This window comes from Mandrillus leucophaeus, unplaced genomic scaffold, assembly GCF_000951045.1.
Source record: "Mandrillus leucophaeus isolate KB7577 unplaced genomic scaffold, Mleu.le_1.0 Scaffold207, whole genome shotgun sequence".
NCBI lineage: Eukaryota > Metazoa > Chordata > Mammalia > Primates > Cercopithecidae > Mandrillus > Mandrillus leucophaeus.
Window position 1 is genome coordinate 2,224,254 of NW_012102110.1, and position 10,199 is coordinate 2,234,452.

General features: G+C 37.4%; 1 protein-coding gene across 1 annotated transcript in view; it reads left to right on the top strand.

Annotated features, from left to right (window-relative positions):
• The window catches only part of DCAF6 (DDB1 and CUL4 associated factor 6), a 156,847-nt gene that overhangs the window by 53,088 nt on the left and 93,560 nt on the right, over window positions 1-10,199 (top strand). Inside the window, exon 4 of the mRNA XM_011979919.1 lies at window positions 431-616. The gene's annotated coding sequence lies outside the window, so the exon portion shown is untranslated. The remainder of the gene's footprint in view (window positions 1-430; window positions 617-10,199) is intronic.

The window sequence follows — 10,199 nt, forward strand, 5'->3', positions numbered from 1 at the left end:
TCTTATTTGTACCATTTCATTACTTTGATTTTATGAAAATCATTAAAATTCAGTTTATTGTTTTGTCATCCTGAAAGGGAATAACTTAATCATTTAGCATACAGTAAATTTCAAAAGTCAGTCAAAGTAGTTCTTTGTTATTTACTGAGATTTTATGAGTGAGTCAGATAAACTAAATAAATGGAAATATGCATGTTTTATTTTCATGACACTGTTCCTGTTGATGGTACTCCATCTTATTCACATCTCACAGGAACAAAAGAAATATATGGGGTTCTGATTTTTTTAAATTATAATAGCTTGCAGTCTAGTGATAATCTTTCACTAAGATGATAATGTTAATGAGAATATATTACTGGCTATGATTATATTAAAAAGGAATATTTCTAGGAAATAAGTTACCATTAACTGCTTTCTCTATGTGTTTTAGGTTTTGACAACAATTCGTTCAGGGCACCGAGCAAACATATTTAGTGCAAAGTTCTTACCTTGCACAAATGATAAACAGATTGTATCCTGCTCTGGAGATGGAGTAATATTTTATACCAATGTTGAGCAAGATGCAGAAACCAACAGACAATGCCAATTTACGTGCCATTATGGAACTACTTATGAGGTATGGTATTATTATGATTATATGATATATATGTAAGTGTGTGTATTTTTGATTAAGTGTTCATGCATGTGTAGATGCCTGTGTGTACATGTACAGATGTGTGTGTATGCATATTTGTTGCATGTAAATTATTGACAATATCTAGGTGTCAGCAGAGCATTTGAGAAAATGTGTCTTGATAGGCTTCTGGATAAAGTTAAGAAATAAGATGCAAGTAATAGTACTCTAAGATGGGTTTGTAATTGCTTGAGCAACCATGCTGTAAGCAAACAGATGTTTACCTTTAAAGATACCTCTGTTACTGTGCTGCATGACTCTGTACTAGGCTTTACCCTTTTAAACAATCACTCACTTGTGTAAAGTAGCTTATCACATTTTTGTATGATAGAAGGGACTCTAGTATGGTAGACAAAAGAATCAGATTCCTAAAGGATATTAATGAGCTTAAGACCTGAGCTGAATGAATAAGGTGGAATAAATTTAAGACTCAATTATAGTACTTTATTTGGTTCAGAAAAAATGCTTGCACAACTGAGTGTTCTTTTATTTATGATACAAGGTCACACTGTTACTCACTGGAGTGCAGTAGCATGACCATGACTGTCTGCAGCTTCAAACTCCCAGGCTCAAGCAATCTTCTCACCTTAGCCTCTTGAGTAGCTGGGACTACAGGCGTATGTCCCCATGCCCAACTAATTTAATTTTGTTGTTGTTGTTGTTGTTGTTGTTGAGACAGGGTTTTGCTATGTTGCCAGGGCTGGTCTCCAACTCCTGAGCTCATACAGTCCTTCCACCTGGGCCTCTCACAGTGCCAAGGTTATAGCTGTGAGCCACTGTACCAGCCTCCAGAGTGCTCTTTTGAAATACTTGCATGTCATTTTTTTGTATTAAATTATTGATAGGTTTCCCATTTTTTTGTGTTAAACTGGTGTATTTTTTCCATCATTTGAATTCCAGTTCTTTTATGTCCTCATGTTTTTGTTTGTACTTATATGAGTAGTATATGGCTAGATTTTATTTTCTTATCCAGTCTCACAGTTTTGGGGTTTTACTGGAGATTTATGAGTTTATGTTTATTGTGAGTACTCATATATTTGGATTTGTTTCTATCCCCTATTCTGTGTTTTCTACTTTTTAAAAAAAGTTTCCAATCTTTATTAACCTTCCTCTCCTTTTCAAAGTCCACCTTTTGAGGCCAGATGTGGTGGCTCACACCTGTAATCTGAGCACTTCGGGAGGCTGAGGCAGGCAGATCACTTGAGGCCAGGAATTTGAGACCAGCCTGGCCAATTTGGTGAAACCCTGTCTCTACTAAAAGTACAAAAATCAGCTGGGCATGGTGGTGCACGCCTGTAATCCCAGCTACTTGGGAGGCCGAGGCTTGAGAATTGCTTGAACAACCCAGGAGACAGAGGTTGCAGCAAGCCAAGACTGCGCCACTGTACTCCAACCTGGGCGACAGAGTGAGAATTTGTCTCAGAAATAAAAAACAGAAATAAAGTCTACCTTTCGAGTTACTTGAGTATTTTACTTTTTGTCCATTGTGTTTCTGTTTCTTGCTTGTAAGATAGACATTCATTTTTGTTATTCCGGAGGTTACCCCAGCTACTTTCACAAGAATATTGAACAAAGCCAAACATCAGTAAATATTTCTACGCTTCTCCTGAATAAAGGAACTTGGAACATACCTTGTTCAGTTTTATATGATTAGATTGTGCAGGATTTAGTTATATTCTGTTTTCTCTCATGAATTAGATATTATTGGTTTACTGTTGGTGTTTGTTGTTTATTTAGATTTACCTGCATATTTACTAACACCTTTGGCTTACCTTTCCTTCTTCCCATCACACATTTTCTATGTGGTATTATTTTGTACTGAAGGTACATCCTTTAGCAGTTTTTCTTTTCTTTGTTTTTTTTTTTTTTTTTTGAGACGAAGTTTCGTCGTTGTTGCCCAGGCTGTAGTGTGGTGGCATGATCTTGGCTCACTGCGACCTCTGCCTCCCAGGTTCAAGTAATTCTCCTGTCAGCCTCCTGAGTAGCTGGGATTACAGGCACATACTGCCACTCCTGGCTAATTTTGTATTTTTTTTTTTTAGGAGAGATGGGGTTTCTCCATGTTGGCCAGGCTGGTCTCAAACTCCCGACCTCAGGTGATCTGCCCGCCTCGGCCTCTCAAAGTGCTGGGATTACAGGCGTGAACCACTGTGCCGGCCCGCAGTTTTTTTTTAAAATGAGAGTTTGTTGATAGAAAACAATTTCAGTTTTCTTTTCTTTCCTTCATTCATTCTTTCCTTTCTTCCTTTTCTTTCCTTTGTGAAAAATGTCTTTTTTTTTTTTTTTTTTTTTTTTAATGCCAGTTCTTCAAAGGTAGTTTTGCTGGGTATGGACTTCATTTGTTAGTTATTCTATTTCAGGTGATACTCCATTATATTCTGACTTCCATTGTTGAAGTTGCAAAGTCAGACATCAGTCTAATTGTGGTTCCTCTATAAGTAACCTCTTTCTTTTCCTCAACTACTTTTAATTTTGTTTTTCTTTGCCGTTGTTTTTTTTTCAAATTTTATGTCACAACAGTATGTCTCGATGTGGATTGTTTTTTATATTTATACTTGGGATTTGTTGATGTTCTTGATGTGAGCAATTGGCATCTTGAAAAATGTAAGAAATTTTCAGTCAGTAGGTCTTTGGTTTACTACTTCATTATTCTCTCTATTTTTTTTTGTAGTCTGGGGAAATTCTGATTAGCCATATTAGACCTGCTTATTAGACCTTATTCCATTCACTATTTAAAAATTTTTAAATTGAAGTACAGAACATATAGGAAAAGTACATAAATCCTAAGTATATGGCTTAGTGAATTATCACAAAGCTAATCTATTCATGTAACTACCACCTAGCACATTAAGTATCCTGAAGCTCCTTTTATCCTGAGTCCTAACACTCTGGAGTTTTCTGTTTTTTGTAATACCCGTTTTTCTGTTTTTGAACATTATATAAATGGAAGCATACTTCATGGCTTTTTGTGTCTTTGTTGTTGTTTTTGTATCTGGCTTCTTTTGCTGAGCAAAATCTTAACTCATTTGTGAAATTCATGCATGTTTCTTGCAACTATAATTTGTCCATTTTATTGCTGTATAGTATTCCATTATATGAATATGCCACAATTGATTTATCTGTTCTGTGCTGATGGAAGTTTGGAGAACATTCTTTTACATGTCTTTCAGTACACAAATGCACACATTTGTTTGGGTGTATACTTAGTGGTAAAATTGCTGGGTCGTAGAATATATGTTTGGTTATTTTAGAGATAATGCCAAATAGTTTTCCAAAGTGTAGTAACAACTTACATTCCCACCAACAGCATGTAAGAGGTCCTGTTGCTTCTCATTTTTGCCAACAGTTGATATTTTCAGCTCTACTTTGGTGGTTGTATAGTATCATCTTAATTGGTTTCCATTTGCCTTTCTGTGCTGATATTGCTGAGGCTGAGCATCTTTTCATATGTTTGTTGGTTATTTGGATGTACTCTTATGAAATGTGTAGTCAAATCTCTTGCCTGTTTTTTTCTGTTGGGTTGTCTGTCTTGTTATTATAGGAGTTTTTTTTTTTTGTAATATCTTCTGCATATGAGCCTATCTTTTCCTATTCTGTGGTTGTATTTTCACTCTCCTAATGGTGAGGGGTTTTGTTTGTTTTGAGAGATGCGGTCTCACTTTGTCACCCAGGCTGGAGGGCAGTGGCATGATTATAGCCCCCAGCTGCCTCAAACTCCTGGGTTCAAGGAATCGTCTTGCCTCCCAAATAGCTGGGACTACAGGCATGCACTACTGCACCTGGGTAAGTTTTTAAAAATTGTTTGTAGAGATAGGGACTTACCATCTTACCCAGGCTTGTCTAGAGCTCATGGGCTCAAGCGATCCTCCTGCTTCTGCCTCCTAAAGTGCTGGGATTTCAGCCTAAAATGGTGTCTTTTGATGAAGAAAAGTATTTAATGTTGTCTAGTATATTGGTCTGCTCCTTTGTGATTAGTGCCTTTTTTATCCTGATTAAGAAATCTTTTCCTATCACAGAGTTATGAAGATATTCTTCTACTTTAATTTCATTGCTTTGTCTTTAACATTTAGATCTATCATCTATCTGGATTTGACTTTTGTTACAGTATGACTTGAGTCAACTTTTTTTTTTTTTTACCCCATATGAAATTTTCTGTGTTAACATAATTTATTTTTTAGAAAATTAAATCAAAATCCAAAACAGCACACAAACAAAAGACAGGCCATTTTAACATGATAGACTCATTTACCCAAGGTGATTTTTGCCAAATACATATACAAACTTTAATCAGCATAGAATTTTTTTTTTCAAAACTGGTACTCTGCATCTATCAACAATCCCCCATTCTTCCTTATCCTAGTCTCTGGCAACCATCATTCTACTTTCTATTTCTAAGAATTTGACTATTTTAGATACCTCATATAATTGTAATTATGCAGTATTTGACTTTTGATGTCTGACTTATTTCACTTAGCATGATCATATTGTAGCATATGTCAGAATTTATTTCCTTTTTAAGGCAGGAGAAGATTCCATTGTATGTATATACCACATTTTCTTTATTCATTTATCTAGGCTGGGTGCTGTGGCTCATGCCTGTGATCCCAGCACTTTGGGAGGCCAAGGTGGGCAGATCACTTGAGGTTAGGAGTTCAAGACCAGCCTGGACAACATGACGAAACCCCACCTCTGTTGAAACTACAAAAATTAGCCAGGTGTGGTGGCAGGTGCCTGTAGTCCTAGCTACTCGGGAGTCTGAGGCAGGAGAATCACTTGAAACCAAGAGGTGGAGGATGCAGTGAGCCGAGATCATGCCATTGCACTCCAGCCTGGGTGACAGAGCGAGACTGTGTCTCAAAATAAATAAACAGGTCAGGCGTGGTGGCTCATACCCATAATCCCAGCACTTTGGGAGGCTGAGGAGGGCGGATCACGAGGTCAAGAGATCGAGACCATCCTGGCCAACATGGTAAAACCCTGTCTCTACTAAAAATGCAAAAATTAGCTGGGTGTGGTGGCACATGCCTGTAGTCCCAGTTACTTGGGAGGCTGAGGCAGGAGAATCACTTAAACACAGGAGGCAGAGGTTGCAGTGAGCTGAGATCGCGCCACTGTACTCCAGCCGGGCGACAGAGTGAGACTCCATCTCAAAAATAAACAATTAATTAATTAAATTCATCTAGTGGTGGATATTTAGGTTGCTTCTATTCCTTGGCTATCGTGAATAATGCTGCAGTGAACATGAGTGTGCAAATATCTCTTCAAGATCCTATTTCCAGTTTTTTTTTGGATCTATACCCAGAAGCAGAGATTGCTGGATCATATGGTAATTCCATTTTTAAATTTTTGAAGACCTGCCATACTATTTTCCATAGCAGCTCCGCTATTTTACATGCCTACCAGCTGTGTGCAGGGTGCCAGTTTCTCTGTTTCCTTGCCAACACTTACTATTTTTTTTTTAGTGAGCATTCCAGTGGACTTGAAGTTTTATCTTACTATGGTTGAGAGTTTCATTTCTCCAAAGATTAGTGAAGTTGAGGTTCTTTTCATATGCTTCTTGGCCATCTGTATATCTTCTTTGGAGAAATCTCCTTTGCTTATTTTTTAACTGCATTATTTTTTGTTGTTAATATAGGATTCTTTATATATTCTGAGTATTAACCCTTTGTCAGATACATGGTTCACAAATATTTTCACCCGTTCCATAGATTACCTTTTTACCCTGTTAAGTTTGATGTAGTTCCACTTGTTTGTTATTGCTTTGTTAACTGTGATTTTGTTGTTATAGCTCATAAATCATTGTGAAATCCGATGTCATGAAGCTTCTCTCCCATGTTTTCTTACCTTTTTTTTGAGACGGAGTCTCGCTCTGTTACCTGGAGTGCAGTGGTACAATCTCAGCTCACTGCAACCTCTGCCTCCCAGGTTCAAGCAATTCTCCTGCCTCAGCCTCCTGAGTAGCTGGGATTACAGGCACACGCCACCACGCCCAGCTAATTTTTTGTATTTTAGTAGAGATGGGGTTTCACCGTGTTGCCCAGTCTCGTCTCGAACTCCTGAGCTCAGGCAATCTGCCCATCTCCGCCTCCGAAGTTCTGGGCTTATAAGGCAGGAGCCACCGCTCCTGGCCTCCCCCGTGTTTTCTTCTAGGAGTTTTATACTTTCAGTTTGTAGGTTTAGATCTTTAATCCATTTTGAAATAATTTGTGCATATGTAGGGTAAGGACCCAACTTCATTATTTTGCATGTAGATAACCAGTTTGCCCAGTAGCTTTTTTCTTACTTTATGGATTCATTTTTTCCCTCAACTTTTATTTTAGATTCGAGGGGTACATGTGCAGGTTTGTTTCATAGGTATATTGCATGATGCTGAGGTTTGGGATACAAATGATCTCATTACCCAGGAACTGAGCATAGTACCCAGTAGTTAGTGTTTCACCCCTTCCTTCCCTTTCTCCCTCCCCACTCTACTAGTTCACAGTTTCTGTTGTTGCCATCTTTATGTCCACAGGTACCCAATGTGTAGCTCCTACTTATAAGTGAGAATGTATTGTATTTGATTTCCTTTTCCTGTGTTAATTTGCTTAGGATAATGGCCTCCAGCTGCATCTTAGTTGATGCAAAGGACATGATTTCATTCTTTTGTGTGACTGCATAGTGTTCTATGTGTATGTACCACGTTTGCTTCATTCAGTCCACCATTGATAGGCACATAGGTTGATTCCATGTCTTTGCTATTGTGAATAGTGCTGAGATGAACATGTGATTGCATGTGTCTTTTTGGTAGAACAATTTGTTTTCTTTTGGATGTATACCCAGGATTGGGATTGCTGGGTTGAATGGTCATTCTAAGTTCTTTGAGAAATCTCCAAATTGTTTTCCATAGTGGCTGAACTAATTTACCTTCACACCAAGTGTATATAAGTATTCCTTTTTCTCTGCAGCCTCACCAGCAACTTTTGTTTCTTGACTTTTTAATAATAGCCATTCTCACTCATATGAGATGATATCTCATTGTGGTTTTGATTTGCATTTCTCTGAGATTAGTGGATGTGGAACATTTTGTTTTGTGTTTGTTGACTCCTTGTATGTCTTTGGTGAAGCGTCTGTTTATTTTGCTAATTTTTTAAGGGGCTTATTTGGTTTTTGCTTGTTTAATTTTTTAAGTTCTTTTTTTTTTTTTTTTCTGAGACGGAGTCTTGCTTCATCGCCAGGCTGGAGTGCAGTGGTGCGATCTCGGATCGGCTCGGCTCACTGCAACCTCCACTTCCCACGTTCAAATGATTCTCCTGCCTCAGCCTCCCGAGTAGTTGGGACTATAGGCGCGTGTAACCACGCCCAGCTAATGTTTTGTATTTTTAGCAGAGATGGGATTTCACCGTGTCAACCAGGATAGTCTCCACCTCCTGACCTCATGATCCGTCCGCCTCAGCCTCCCAAAGTGCTGGGATTACAGGCCTGAAATTTTTTAAGTTTTCTGTAGATTCTGGATATTAGACCTTTGTCGAGTGCATAGTTTGCAAATATTTTCTTTCATTCTTTAGGTTGTCGGTTTACTTTGTTGATAGTTTCTTTTGCTGTGCAGAACTTTTTAGTTTAATTAGGTCCCACTTGTCAATTTTTCTTTTTGTTACAATGGCTTTTGAGGACCTAGTCATAATTTCTTTCTTAAGGCCAATGTCTAGAATGGTGTTTTCTGTATTTTCTTTTAGGATTCTTATAGTTTGAGGTCTTACATTTAAATCTGGAATCCATCTTGAGTTAATTTTTCTATATGGTGAAATGTAGGGGAGTCCAGTTTCGTTCTTCTACATATGGCTGGCCAGTGATCCCAACACCATTTATTTAATAGGGAGTCCTTTCCCCATTGCTTATTTTTGTCAACTTTGTTGAAGATCAGATGACTGTAGGTGTGTGGCTTTATTTCTGGGTTCTCTATTCTGTTTCATTGGTCTGTCTGTGTGTCTGTTTTTGTACCAGTACTATGCTGTTTTGGTTACTATAACCTTAAAGTATAGTTTGAAGTCAAGTAATGTGATACCTCTGGCTTTGTGCTTTTTGCTTAAGATTGCTTTGGCTATTCAGGCTCTTTTTTGGTTCCATGTGAATTTTAGAATAGTTTTTTCTAATTCTGTGAAAAACGATGTTAGTAGTTTGATAGGAATAGCATTGAATCTGTGGGTTGTATTGGGCTGAATGGTCATTTTAATGATACTGATTCTTCCAATCCGTGAGCATGGAATAAATGGAAAAACATTGTTGCTGTTTGTTGTTTTCATTGCTGTTTGTTTAGTGATTTTCCTAGACTAATTCTGTTAAATCTATATCCTTTTTCAGGTGTAGGCACTGTAGTCTGTGCTTGGTTAGCTTAGTCATCACCTAAGGATTAGATAGACATTTCTTTAAATGCCTTGAACCAGTAAGCCTGCCAGTCTTTGTCAAAGGGGTCTGTGTGTTTGGGTTGCCTTCAGGTGCTCTGGAAATTTACAACTCTGCCTTAGCTTTCACTTCTTGCTTGTTCAGAGCCTCAAGGTCAGCCAGGGATGTTAGAGTAGGGCCTTCTTGGGTCCTTCTTTGACATGTGCACATCCTTATACATGTGCATAATTTATAAATTCCCAGAAATATTTTGTTGCTGTTCAAATTCTGCTATTAATGTCTAATTTTTGTTTTTTACTTTTATTTTTTTCTGGTCAGCTTCTTGTTTGCCTCACCTAGTATTACTGCCTCAAGCAACTGTGATGTTAAATCATTGCTGTTGATTATTTTTGACAAACACCCTCAGGATAGGGTTGAATATGGCCAAATTCATGTAAGCCCTTAAAAGGCAGCTTTTCCAGGGAACTTAAGGACAGATTAAATTGTGATAAGTCTTTGAGGATAGGGCATTTGGGGGAGTTCCAAACTTGTTTTGTGACTTTCAGTGGCTGCGAAGTTACTGTTTTTTACAACTACCATAGTCGCAAGGCTGCCGTTGACTTAAGGAAAATATCACAAGTTAAAGTGGCTCAAAGCGCACTGTTCTTTGAGATTCAGTTATTTGTCTTGAATAAATGTTTCTTGGATTGTTCTAATCCCTTGGTTAATTTTCACAGTTCTAAAAAAGTTGATTTTGAAATTTTGTAGTGTTCTCAGTGCTTTTATGAAAAAGTATATTTTCAGAGGTCTTATTCAGCTATTGCAGAAGTGTTTCTTCTGTAACATTCTTACACTTTCCCCTCCTTCTTGAGGAAGGTTAAATTGTGGGGAAAGGTTCCTAAATGATTCAGATTTCTGAACATAACTTATAAGGGCATTAACTATAAGAAATAGATGTGTGTTTTAATAATTTAATTTTATAATAGCAGTGTGAGTGCATACAGCTCATAGTTCATTAATTAATTTGATTAAGAAGTTCAGTATTCTGGTTTTTAAAAATAAATATCCTTGAAAATGTATGCTTCCAATAATTTCATTTGTAGACAGTAGTATACAAAGCAAAAGTGACCATTTTACTTAATAAAGTCATCAAAGCTAAGTCAATAAA